This window comes from Suncus etruscus, chromosome 8 (genome assembly GCF_024139225.1).
Source record: "Suncus etruscus isolate mSunEtr1 chromosome 8, mSunEtr1.pri.cur, whole genome shotgun sequence".
NCBI lineage: Eukaryota > Metazoa > Chordata > Mammalia > Eulipotyphla > Soricidae > Suncus > Suncus etruscus.
This window is the reverse complement of record NC_064855.1, coordinates 45,677,583-45,689,578: the sequence shown is the minus strand read 5'-3', so window position 1 is coordinate 45,689,578 and position 11,996 is coordinate 45,677,583. Positions and strand designations below refer to the sequence as shown.

Here is an 11,996-nt window from a genome sequence, read left to right as displayed (position 1 = left end):
ATGATCAGTCAATGGATAAACTACTCAAAGAGTGTGAACAGATGAAAATAGAAGTCTTTGATAAACTCAACAGAAACAACATAGGAATCATTGGGAGTGCCAGGGGACCCAGGAAGGAAAATAATAAGAGGAGTTGGAGGAAGAGTGACAAGAGAAAGAGGAGGGAAGGAGAAGGAAAGGAAGAAGAGGAAGAAGAGGAAGAGAGAAAAAGAAGAGAGAAAGAAGAAGAGGAAAAGAAGAAGTAAAGGAGAAAGAGAAAGAAGAAAAAAAAGAAAAGAAAAAAAGATGAGAAAAGAAAAGGAGGGGGGAGGAAGACTAGGGATGTGGTTCAATTTGTAGAGCAGACTACTTGTAGTGTCAATGCCTAGATTTGATCCCAGATGATATCGTATTTATGCTCTAATATTCTCACAACTTGTATAAATTTGAATGTATCTGTATGTATAAAAATATGTGATATCCTTATGCATGCTCACTTCTAACAAAGCAACTGTAAAAATAAAAAAAGAAAAAGAAAAAAAAAAAAAGAAATCCCTCCTGGAAGACTAGAGGGACCCTTTGAGCTGCCTGCCCCAATTGAATCTTGGGGCAACCTTGTACAAGGCAAAATCCTTACCAGTCGTACAAAAACAAAACAAAACAAAATCTATCAGACAAAATAAAAATCCCAAACACACTCACAAGCTTTCTTTTTTGTTCATTTCTGTGACTTGCAAAGCACATTTACATGTCCAAAGGGCATCCTTTTGGTGGTAGAGGGTTATGGACCATGCCCAGCAAGGTTAAGCCTAGCTCTGCACTTAGAAATTAAATCTGATGAGCTGAGGGGCCATGTGGGATGGTAGAGATTTAATCCAGGCTGGTTGTGTGCAAGGCAAGCACCCTACCCACTGTACTATCATTCTGGTCCTGAGGTGCATCCTTTGAAATTTAGTCAGTGACTCAGGACCCCTGGCCTACACTACTTCCTTTCTAATGCTTTAGTATTCAGAAATGCTAGGTCTTTGTGTATGCTCGTAACAGAGGCCCACCTGCCATTACATGGGAAAGCCTATGTTCAAATGTTCTTAACAGGGTCATCTTTTGTTTGGCATTCTTATCAAGCAAAAAACTAACACTTAAATTTGCTTGTTGATATTTTTAAGCAGTTTCCTCATTGTTGAAGCCTTGACTCCCCCCAGTCAGCCTGACTCCTGGTTTAAATTTGTCAAGTGAGGGGTAGCAGATGCTAAAGAGTGTAGGCTGCCTGGTAGATGGCACTTCACACACCCATGTGTTGTGAACCCATTTGTTGCACATAGGGGAAGGCATTCCAGTTATGGTTTGATGCTGGCAAGAGACCAGTAGGAACATGAAATATGAGATACTTTAAAGCAACAGCAATAGTTGAGATGAACAACGATATAGCCTGGGAGCCCTCTCTAAACCTAAAATTATATCAATCACTTTCCTTTGGAAATGCTCAGTTCTGCTCCTTTTGAGAGCAGTGAACTTGCATCTACAGATTCATTTCACGGATTTAAATAATAAAGTCTCTTCACAGAGGCATCAACTAATAAAACAGCTTTATGTTAACCACATTTTCCTTTTCCCGGAGACATCAGGAAAAGAACAGGACTTGCCTCATTTGTCTACAAAGGACACTGCTTCCTCTCAAAGCTCTCTGTGTGCTTCCACCTTTGGCTGGGAATTATTCGGAAGGCAGATATTTTTGTCCTGAGCCAAGAAAATGGTGTGTCATTACTCCTTCACACAACGCCTACATTTCACAAAAGGAAATGCCATTTCATATGTGTTTTCAAGTGACATTAAAAAAAACTCGCACTGGACTTTGTCACATTCATAATTTCCACTCCCAAGGCCCCATTGTGAGTTGGTGGGAAGAAAAACATTAACTTCACCTAAGCCTGGAGTGAGGTCAGCAGCTCCTTCAGTTCTAGGGTGACTCAGAAGACCGGCCTGGGTAGTTTCTGAAGCAGTTGGAAATTTGATTGTTTCAGCAGCAGATGTTTGATTCACTTGAAAGTCTTCAAGGCTGTGTTTCTAAGGAGGCTTCTGTCTGAGTGTGTGGGTGTGTGTGTGTGTTGGGGGGGGGACGACATTGTTATTTTTGTCTTTTTACCCCAAGATAACAAAAGGAAAAAGCCCCAGAACTTTGTAGAAAAGTTCTCTCATGGAAAAGATGGACTTGGTTTATTCTTTTTTTTTTTTTTTTGTGGTTTTTTGGGTCACACCCGGCAGTGCTCAGAGGTTACTCCTGGCTCCATGCTCAGAAATTGCTCCTGGCAGGCACAGGGGACGGGGGGACCATATGGGATACAGGGATTTGAACCGATGACCTTCTGCATGAAAGGCAAACACCTTCCCTCCATGCTATCTCTCCGGCCCCAGGACTTGGTTGTTCTTAAACTAGAAAAGTCTATTGGAAAGATAATCCCTATCCCATGTTGCCTGTCCCTCCCCAATTAATCCACTGTGGCATAAAGAAACCCCCAGAGTTACATCAAAACCCACTTGATATTATTTAAAAAATTCTTATTTTGGTTTTGGGGCTACACCCAGCCTATGATCAGGGGTTACTCTTGTCTCTGAACTCAAGAGGTTCATCCTGGAAGACCATATGGAATGTTGAGAATATAACCTGGGGTTGGCTGCAAGCAAGACAAATGCAAGATAAAAGCCCCTACCTGGCTGTGCTACCCACTCTAGCCCCACCCCCCTGACATTTTATTTTTTATTTGGAAGGGAACTTAGGAGGCCACTACACTTGGGTAGTGCTCAGGAGTGCTCCTGATTCTGCCAAGGAGGTAAAGAGGGTGCTGTTTACTAGTAGCAGTAGTGGGGACTATGTGATCCCAGGGGAAATGAACCAGGATCTGCAACATTCAAGGCAACAACCTTGAATGCCAGTACTATCTCTCCTGTTCCCCTTTGGACATTTTTTTATTTTTTGGAGAGTATCACATCTGATGATGTTCAGGGCTTACTCTTAGCTCTTTTGCTCAGGATCACTTCTGGGAGACCATATGTGCTGCCGACTTTTGAACCCAGCTGCATTCAAGGCAAGCCCTTTGCCAGTTGTATTATATCTCTCTAGCCAGCCCCTTTACTTGATATTTTAGATATGTGATGTTTGGTGACAGCTGATAATTATAATATCTGGATATTCACTTTTTTTAATTGTCACCTAATGCTCATACTTTAGAAAACATGTTTAAGAGAATTTAAAAGTACAACAGGCTACTTAATGGCCTCATTTCCAAACACCAATATTTGGGCTACTACTTTTTTTGTTTGTTTGTTTTTTGGGCCCACACCCGGCGGGTGCTCAGGGGTTACCTCCTGGCTTGTCTGCTCAGAAATAGCTCCTGGCAGGCACGGGGGACCATATGGGACACCGGGATTTCGAACCAACCACCTTTGGTCCTGGATCGGCCTGCTTGCAAGGCAAACACTGCTGTGCTATCTCTCCGATTGGGCTACTACTTAAAGGCCAATTTATGTTATTAATTAACAAATGTCAATGGTTGGCTCTAAAATGAAAGTTTTCCCTGTGGCTTAAAAATATTTTCTAGGATACTTACCTGGCAGGGGAGGATACCATGATCACAAAGGTGGTTTCCCCAGGGCGAGGCTCACCCATTGCACTCCGGGTGTGCTGACCCCTGCGATTTCCCCAAATGTGGGAACTTGACTGCATAATTTGTGGTAGTGAGGGACTGTGTTCACACTCTCCCCTTTTAAAGAAAAAAAATATATTTTCTAGGGCCAGAGAAATAGCACAGCGATAGGGCATTTGCCTTGCATGCAGCCAATCTAGTATGGACAGGGGTTCAAATCCCAGCATCCTGTATGGTCCCCCAACTACCAGGACCCAATTTCTGAACACAGAGCCAGAGTAACCTCTGAGCGCAGTCCGGTGTGACCCAAAACAAAAAACAAAAAAAATTATTTTCTCTAGGGTTGGAGCAAAGCACAGTGGTAGATCATTTGCCTTGTGTGTGGCCAACACAGGATGAATCCTCGTTCATCCCATATGGTCTCCTGAACCTGCCAGGAATGATTTTCTGAGCATAGAGCCAGGAGTAACCCCTGAGCAATGCTGGGTGACCAAAAAAATTTCTCTGATCAATGTAATAATTCTGTATTGAGCTGGCATCTCCTCAAAGTTTCCATTTCTACTGAGATAGGAAAATTCTCATGCTCTTACTTTATCCTTTGCACATTTAAACAAGTCAAGTTCCTTTAACTCTCCATCTTTCTTAGCTTCCTCCCTAACCAGGCTATTTGATCCCTTTTTAAGGCCACTTTGAGCTACCTGATTATGTTCTCCTGTGGAGCATCTTCCCAAACAATAGCAAAATAATATCATAGACTCACAGAAGAAATGACTCACTTCCTTCTCAAAAGGCAGTTTTTTCCTTTTCCCTAGAAAAGGCTTCTTCGACCACTTTATTAAACAAAGAAGTGGCAGGAAAACTCTTAGTTACCAAAGATAAAATAAAAACATGTATTTCTTTTTGGGAGGCCATATTTGGCAGTGCTCAGTGTTTGACTGCTCACTGTTTGAAGGACCATAAGGTGCCAGGGATCAAACTCAGGCTCTTTGCATACCATCTCTCTAGGCCCAAAACATATTTCAAGAAGAAAAAAGAAAGAACGAAAGAAAGAAAGAAAGAAAGAAAGAAAGAAAGAAAGAAAGAAAGAGAAAGAAAGAAAGAAGAAAGAAAAGAGAAAGAAAGAAAGAAAGAAAGAAAAGAAAGAAAGAAAAGAAAGAGAAAGAGGAAAGAGAGAAAGAAGAAGAAAAAAGAAAAGAAAGAAGAAAAGAGAAAAGAAAGAAAGAAAAGAAAGAAAGAGAGAAAAAGAAAAAGAAAGAGAAGAAAGAAAGAAAGAAAGAAAGAAGAAAGAAGAAACGAGGAAGAGAAAGAGAAAGAAAAGAAAGAAAGAAAGAAAGAAAAGAAAGAAAGAAAGAGAAGAAGAAAGAAAGAAAGAAGAAAGAAAGAAAAGAAAGAAAAGAAAGAAAGAAAGAAAGAAAGAAAAGAGAAAAAAAGAAAGAAAGAAAGAAAGAGAAAGAAGAAAGAAAGAAAGAAAGAAAGAAAGAAAGAAAGAAAGAGAAAGAAAGAAAGAAAGAAAAAAGAAAGAAAGAAAAGAAAGAAAGAAAGAAAAGAAAGAAAGAAAGAGAGAAGAGAGAAAAGAAAGAAGAAAGAGAGAAAGAGAAAGAAAGAAAGAAAAAGAGAAAGAAAGAAAGAAGAAAGAAAAGAAAGAAAGAAAAAGAAAAAGAAAAGAAAAAGAAAGAAAGAAAGAAAGAAAGAAAGAGAAAGAAAGAAGAAAAGAAAGAAGAAAGAAAAAGAAAAGAAAGAAAGAAAGAAAGAAAAGAAAGAAAGAAAGAAAGAAGAAAGAAAGAAAGAAAGAAAGAAAGAAAGAAAGAAAGAAAGAAAGAAAGAAAAAGAAAGAAAAGAAAGAAAGAAAGAGAAAGAAAAGAAAGAAAGAAAGGAGGGAAGGAGGGAGGGAGAGAGGAAGGAAGGAAGGAGAGAAGGAAGGAGGGGGAAAAGAAGGAAAGAAGGAAGAAGGGAAGGGGGAAGAAAAGAAGGAAGAAAGGATGGAAGGAGGGAAGGGGGAAGGAAGGAAAGAAAATACTTTCTTACATATAAATTAAAAGTAAAAAGAAGCTGGGCTAATAATGTCAATAGATTTTAGAAATGAAAATTACACACAATGGTTTTAATTGATTTAGAAGTACGACCAAGATTTTTGAGCCCTTAATAAAAGTTCATGTTCAAAATATGGCTCCAAACCAAACCTATTAGAACCATCTCTAAATTATCATTAATTTAGGAAAAATGAACAAATCTACATGTATGTGTGTTATGGGGAAACTCTAAGCACCAATACTATGGGTAAAGTGAGAGGTTCCCAGTTTTCTGTTAAAGAGCTTACTGAAACTGTTTGGGGAGAGCAATATAAAACTGTCATTAGGAAAAACGAAAGCTTAAGATGAAAAAAAAGATGTAGCAACTTAGCAAAACACCAGAGTTGATTAGTTTCTTCTTGGTCAGTGACAAACCCACATTTATTAACTTCCTTTATAGGAACATCATCTAAGCCTCTGTATCTCATCTTGGTTGTCCTCACTCAAGCACACCCAAGTTCTTGTGTGCACATCAGTACTTCAACCACTGGGAATTAGTTCAGCAAGGGAGAAACATCATGCAAAAACGTAAGTAAATTTTTTCCCATTATAATTGTGTTCTGCTCAGTTCAAAAATCTCACCCTTTTTTCCACTTCTTTTCTTACTAACCCAAATAAAATGATACTGAGAGGAATGAAACACATGATGTTTTTTCTTTCAGTTTCTCTAGAGTTAACCCTGGATTCTGGCTGGACTATGAAGATCATGAAGTCAGAATTCCTATAATCGAGTAATCAGATTGTGAGGTTTTAAAACCACTCTGATGAATGGTCACTTTTGATAGCTGTGTACAGACTCTGAAATTAAGCTTTAGCCCTTCCTACTAGGAACAGCAACTTGCCCACTTGTAGTGGGACCATCCATGATCAAACATTTTAGTTTTATTTGCAGAGTCACAATTGCCTGAGAGAGTGTCCAAATCAAATTGCTCACTTTGCATTTTACTGCACAAAATCAGTGACATCCTTGGTGTTTGAATTTGTTCTGCAACAGATATCCATGAATCCAGTTTATATGTTTCAATAGAAAATCATACAGTCTTGGTAAATAAGAAAATCCATGCAAATGAAAGCCAAAAATGACAATAAATAGTTTAATATCTAAGTAGACCTTTTCAAGGAAATATATAATAAATTTTGTTTGTTTTGTGCCATACCCAGCATTATTCAGGGATTATTCCTAGTTCAATGTTCAGGAGTCAATCCTGGTAGTGTTCAGAAATGATGGAAAATAAACTGAGACCTCCTATATGCAATGCATGTGCTCCAGCCTGTCTCTATGAACCCTGAAGAACACACATTTTGGGGAATTTTCATTTTTTTGAGTGGGTGACACCAGCAGCACTTGGGCATTACTCCTGGCTCTGTGCTCAGAAATTACTCCTGGCAGGTTCAGGAGACCATAGACTATGCCAGGAGATTGAACCCTATTCAGCTGCTTTTTCCTGAAAAGTTTACTCTTTGGAGAAAAATGAAAACAATGCTTCTTGATCTTAATTTTCCAATGTAACTCATTTTATAGAAATTTTTGAATAATAAAATCCTTCTATTTTCCTCCTTAAAACAAAATTTTCTATCAGTAAAGGATCCTTCCTGGTATTACTTTTTATATAAACAGATTTTTATTTCTCTAGAAAAGATAGATCCAGAAAAATACAAAGAACACATTTAAGAATTTAGCAAAACATATCCTCCAAAATCACTTATTTAAAATGGAAGATAATCTGTTACTGATAAATTATTAAAAGTATTACTCAATCTAAGTTATGGAATCTGAATGCAAAGTAGTCAGAGTTATTTTTATATTTTGTCTTAATAGCTAAGTCACTAAAAAAGAACTATACAAATGGAATGAAATGAAGGCACTTGGTTTCTATCCAACCTTGACCCTAATATTCCGAAAGCAGGAAAGAAACTAATTGCATTTTTTAAAGTTAGCCTGCTGTGAAATATATCTGGCATTCCTCATAAATGAATGGTTGACCTTGGTTAAGTCTAGAGGCATACAGATGCTTCGATTCAAAATACAGAATTGGAGATGTGGCTTAGTGGTAGTACACTTGCCTTGCATTTGGAAGACCCTGGATTTACTCATCAGCACCATCTGATCCAGAAAGTAGTCCTACAGCTATATTTGGCCCAATCCAAAATGTAATCAGGCTAAAATAAAAAGCATTCTCTGGCTACAGAGACTCACTACAAAGGAAGGGCTAGGAAAACCTATAACCTTAGGAAAATAGGTTAGGAAAAAGTCTCTGTGGCACTGAACCAGCGTAGGAGCTAAAGAACAAATGAGAAAAGCCAATGTTGGGCATTGACCTTCAAAATATGTTGTTTAAACAGTCCATCTTTCCCAACTGCAAGATCCCTGTGGGCAGGGGTCAATGTGTTCATTGACATATTCCGTCTTCTGGTCCAGTGCCTGCACAGTGAAGCAGCTCTATAAATATACTGCTACATGTATGAACATAAACTAAAGCTTCAGAAGACAGATTCATACAAGGAAATTAAATTCCACAAATATCGTGAGTATACCTACACATTTTCGGTGCTTAGTATATGAGTTAAGCAGAGGGAAGAACTAACACAGGGGGAAAATGGCGGTAATATGACATAAGGAACACCCATGCTGTGTGGAGGTAACTGACCCAAATCTTTGGGAAAAAGCAGGCATTTGTGATGATGTGAAATAGGTGGTAAGAAAAGCCACTCTGGAATCTGAAATCTAGCCTAGTACCTGAGTTCTTGGTTTTTTTGTTTATTTCTTCTGATTTGATTTTTTGGGGAGGGGGGAATTCCTTGTTGTGCTCAGTGACTACTCCTGACTCTGTGCTCAGGAGTTATTTCTGGCTGGCTCCATATGGAATGCCAGGATCCAGCCCGAGTCAATTGTGTGCAAGGCAAGTTTCTTCCCCTCTGTAGTATTAATCTTGTCCTGATACTTGAGCTCCTGGAAGACAGGACTCACTTCCTCTCCCTCTGCCTGTAGAGCAGGGGTCTCAAACTCAATTTACCTGCGGGCCGCAGGAGGCAAAGTTGGGGTGATCCTTGAGTGCAAAGTCAGTAGTAAGCCTTGAACATTGGGGGGTGTGACCCAAACAACTAAAACAAAACAAAACAAAAAAAGATTCCTCTAGGGCAGGGCCACAAAATGTTGTACGGAGGGCCGCAAATGGCCCACGGGCCGCGAGTTTGTGACCCCGGCTGTAGAGTCTTAGGCAAGGGGCAAGAAAATAAGTAAATGAGTATTTTGGGTGGCAGTCTAAACTTGGTATTGCTTAAGATATATTCATATTACTTTATATTAAATATGAAATTAGTGTTTAATACCCAATATTTCAAGAAAATAGTTTATTATATCTATTCCTTTGGGAGGAAGGAAGCTGCACACCCCCAGAGTCTGATCCTCTCCATATGCAGAGTTCAAAGTAAAGAAGTGATGTTGCTTAGAGATTATCAGTCCCCCTGGCAATGCTCAGGGCTTCCAGGGCTACACATGATGGGACTATGTGGTGCTGGGAATTAAACTTTGGTCTGGTACATGGTGGATTTGTGCCCTAACACCATTCTATCTTCCCTTACTGGAGTGGAGTCTATTCGTTTTTTGTTTTGAGCCCACACAGAGTCCAGCCCCGCAATGGAGTGGATGGAAATATGTCAGGTACCAGATTGAATCTGGATTGACCATATACAGACTAGCTCCCTGTTCATTGTATATCTCCCCACCCCCTATATCTATTCTTACCAAAACCTGTTTAGGCATTAAGGGTCTAGCAATGTAAAGCAAGTACTTGATATGAATCTAAATCCACTTTATTTCATTTTCAAGATGATATGCTCCCCTATGTCTTACTGCATTTTGTGGAAATACAGGCTAGAGGGAACCAGGATGTTTTATAGCACCCACCTTCAGGAAATGTACCCAAAGTCACTTCTCATCAGTGGAATCTGCCAAATAGAATATAAATTAAGATTCTATGTTTGGGGGTTGAGGGTGGGGGGAATGGTGGGAGAGTTTTGCAGCTCAGTGACACAGCACAGCCCTTGAGATTTTCCTTATAGTAATTAGGCCCTGACTCAAGAGAGTTGGAATCATCCTTGACTTTAATAATTCCTATGAAAAGGATCATTGCTAGGTGAAACAGTCTGGAGCAATACTAGGATACCCTTGTCTACATAGGGCCAGCCTTCAGAGAGAAGATAGAAGCTGTGAGTGGAATCTGGAGGAAGTGCAGAGAATCTAACATGAGTCCTGCTCTAAGTAATAGGCCTGCTTAAAATCAGGTTTTTTCTTATTTCACACAGAAATACCCAAAGTCTGCTTTTCAAACAAGACATCAATGTGGCTGAATACAGAGAATTAAGTGAATTAATAAAAAAGTTTCCATCAGGGCCCGGAGAGATAGCATGGAGGTAAAGTGTTTGCCTTTCGTGCAGAAGGTCATCGGTTCGAATCCCAGCGTCCCCCGAGCCTGCCAGGAGCGATTTCTGAGCGTGGAGCCAGGAGTAACCCCTGAGTGATGCCGGGTGTGACCCAAAAAAAAACAAACAAAAAAATGTTTCCATCACACAAATCCAACAGTCTAACACACAGGCTTGAACAAGACAAGAGTGGACTGTCAGCCTCTCCCACCAGCAAATTCTAGTCTGAAGTTCAGATCCCAGGAGGTAAGCTTCCTGGAATTTGGCTTTGCTTAGTGAAAGTATAGATGAGAGGCACACGCAGTTCGTAATTCGCATGGGGTAGAGCCCTGTCTCTACTGTTCGTTTAACTTGATAAAACACATGTCATTGCTATGTCGTCGATGCCATATGTATATAAACTAAACTACCCTTTCTATTTCTCATTCTGGATTCGTGGTGATCTTCAAGAAGCCTCTGCCAATTTCACATTGGACTCCCAGGCCTTTCAACTGCTTTCAAAGGTAAGTAGAGCAAAGAATTACATCTGGGAGAGGAGTTTTTTTAGTAAGCAGATGCTTTAAAGTAATTGTACTTGGAACTTCGTGCAACTGAAGCATGATAACATCACTTTCAGAACAGACATTCTCCACTTTCTCTCAACATGAGAATATCTACGATGATTTACCACAAAAAATATACTCGGTGTATTCAAATGTGAAACTTAGAACTACTAGTGGAGTTTTTGTACCTATTATTTAATAACTAAATCGATGTAGAATGTAGTGAGTCAAAAAATTAGTTAACTTCCACAGCCTAACTAGTATTCTTTTTAGTATTAGCCTCACTTTAGAGGATTATTATTTTTCTATCTATTGCTTGGCAGGGTTCAAAAGTTCCCTCGCCCTTTGAGCCTTTATTTTGGCAATGCGTAGGCATGTATTTTATGTGAGCAAGGGAGACGAAGTGAACGGATGGAAGCAGAAATCGGCACTAAACTAAAACGGCCACCAAACTAAGGCAGGCAAGGCGCACAGCCTCCCAGAGAAGGGCTGAAAATGACACTTCCGAAAGGGGACCCGCAAAGATCTCCGGGGATGGGAGACCCGACAATAAGCCTCGAGGAAGGGAAGAGGGTAGACTCTATTCTCAGTGATTGTCACGGTTCTGTTTTTGAAATGATAGTTTCCCACTGTAAAACAAAGAGCAGGAAAGCAGCCTGGTAGAGTTGGGAGCAGAAAAAAAAAAAAAAAAAAAAAAACCCTTCTCCCGGAAATCACACGAGCCCAGTTCCCCGAGCTGCTGGGCCGCGGCGTGCAGGCTAAACAGCTCCCAGAGCAGTAGCAAGCAGCCCGGCGGGGTGGGGTGGGGTGGGGCGGGGTGGTTGGTGTGTGTGTGTGTGTGTGTGTGTGTGTGTGTGTGTGTGTGTGTGTGTGTGTGTGTCTGTCTGTCTGTCTGTCTGTCTGTCTGTCTGTCTCTGTGTATACAGGAGTGGGTGTTGTGTATACGTTAAATGTATGTGTGTGCATGCATGCATGTACGTCTGTGTTGTTGGCCGTTTCAGTAAAGCTCCTAAGAGCCAACCAAAGCAGCCTGAGTGCGCCTGGGCTTCAGGAAACTAAACTTTCAAGCACACCCCTCTTGCAGCCCAGTCCTGGCCCTCCCCCTCCCCCCAGCCCCTTCCTCTCTCCCTCCCTTCCCCCACCTGCCTTCCCTTCTCCCCGCCCCCCCCCCCCGCCTTCCACCTCCTCCTCCCCCTCCCCGCGCCTCCTCCCCCACTTCCTCCTTTCCCCACCTCCGCTCCTCCCCCTTCTCCTGCGGTCTCCCTTTCTCCTCGGCTCCCACTTTCCTTCTCCCCTCCCTCTGCTTCCCCCTGACCCACTGCCACCCCCTCTCCCTCCTGGCT

General features: G+C 40.8%; 1 non-coding gene across 1 annotated transcript; it reads left to right on the top strand.

The window, feature by feature from the left end:
- The first annotated feature begins 3,576 nt into the window (after positions 1-3,576).
- Positions 3,577-3,740, top strand: LOC126017149 (U1 spliceosomal RNA). The gene has a single exon (XR_007498812.1). It is a non-coding gene; the product is annotated as a U1 spliceosomal RNA (small nuclear RNA).
- The last annotated feature ends 8,256 nt before the right edge of the window (positions 3,741-11,996 follow it).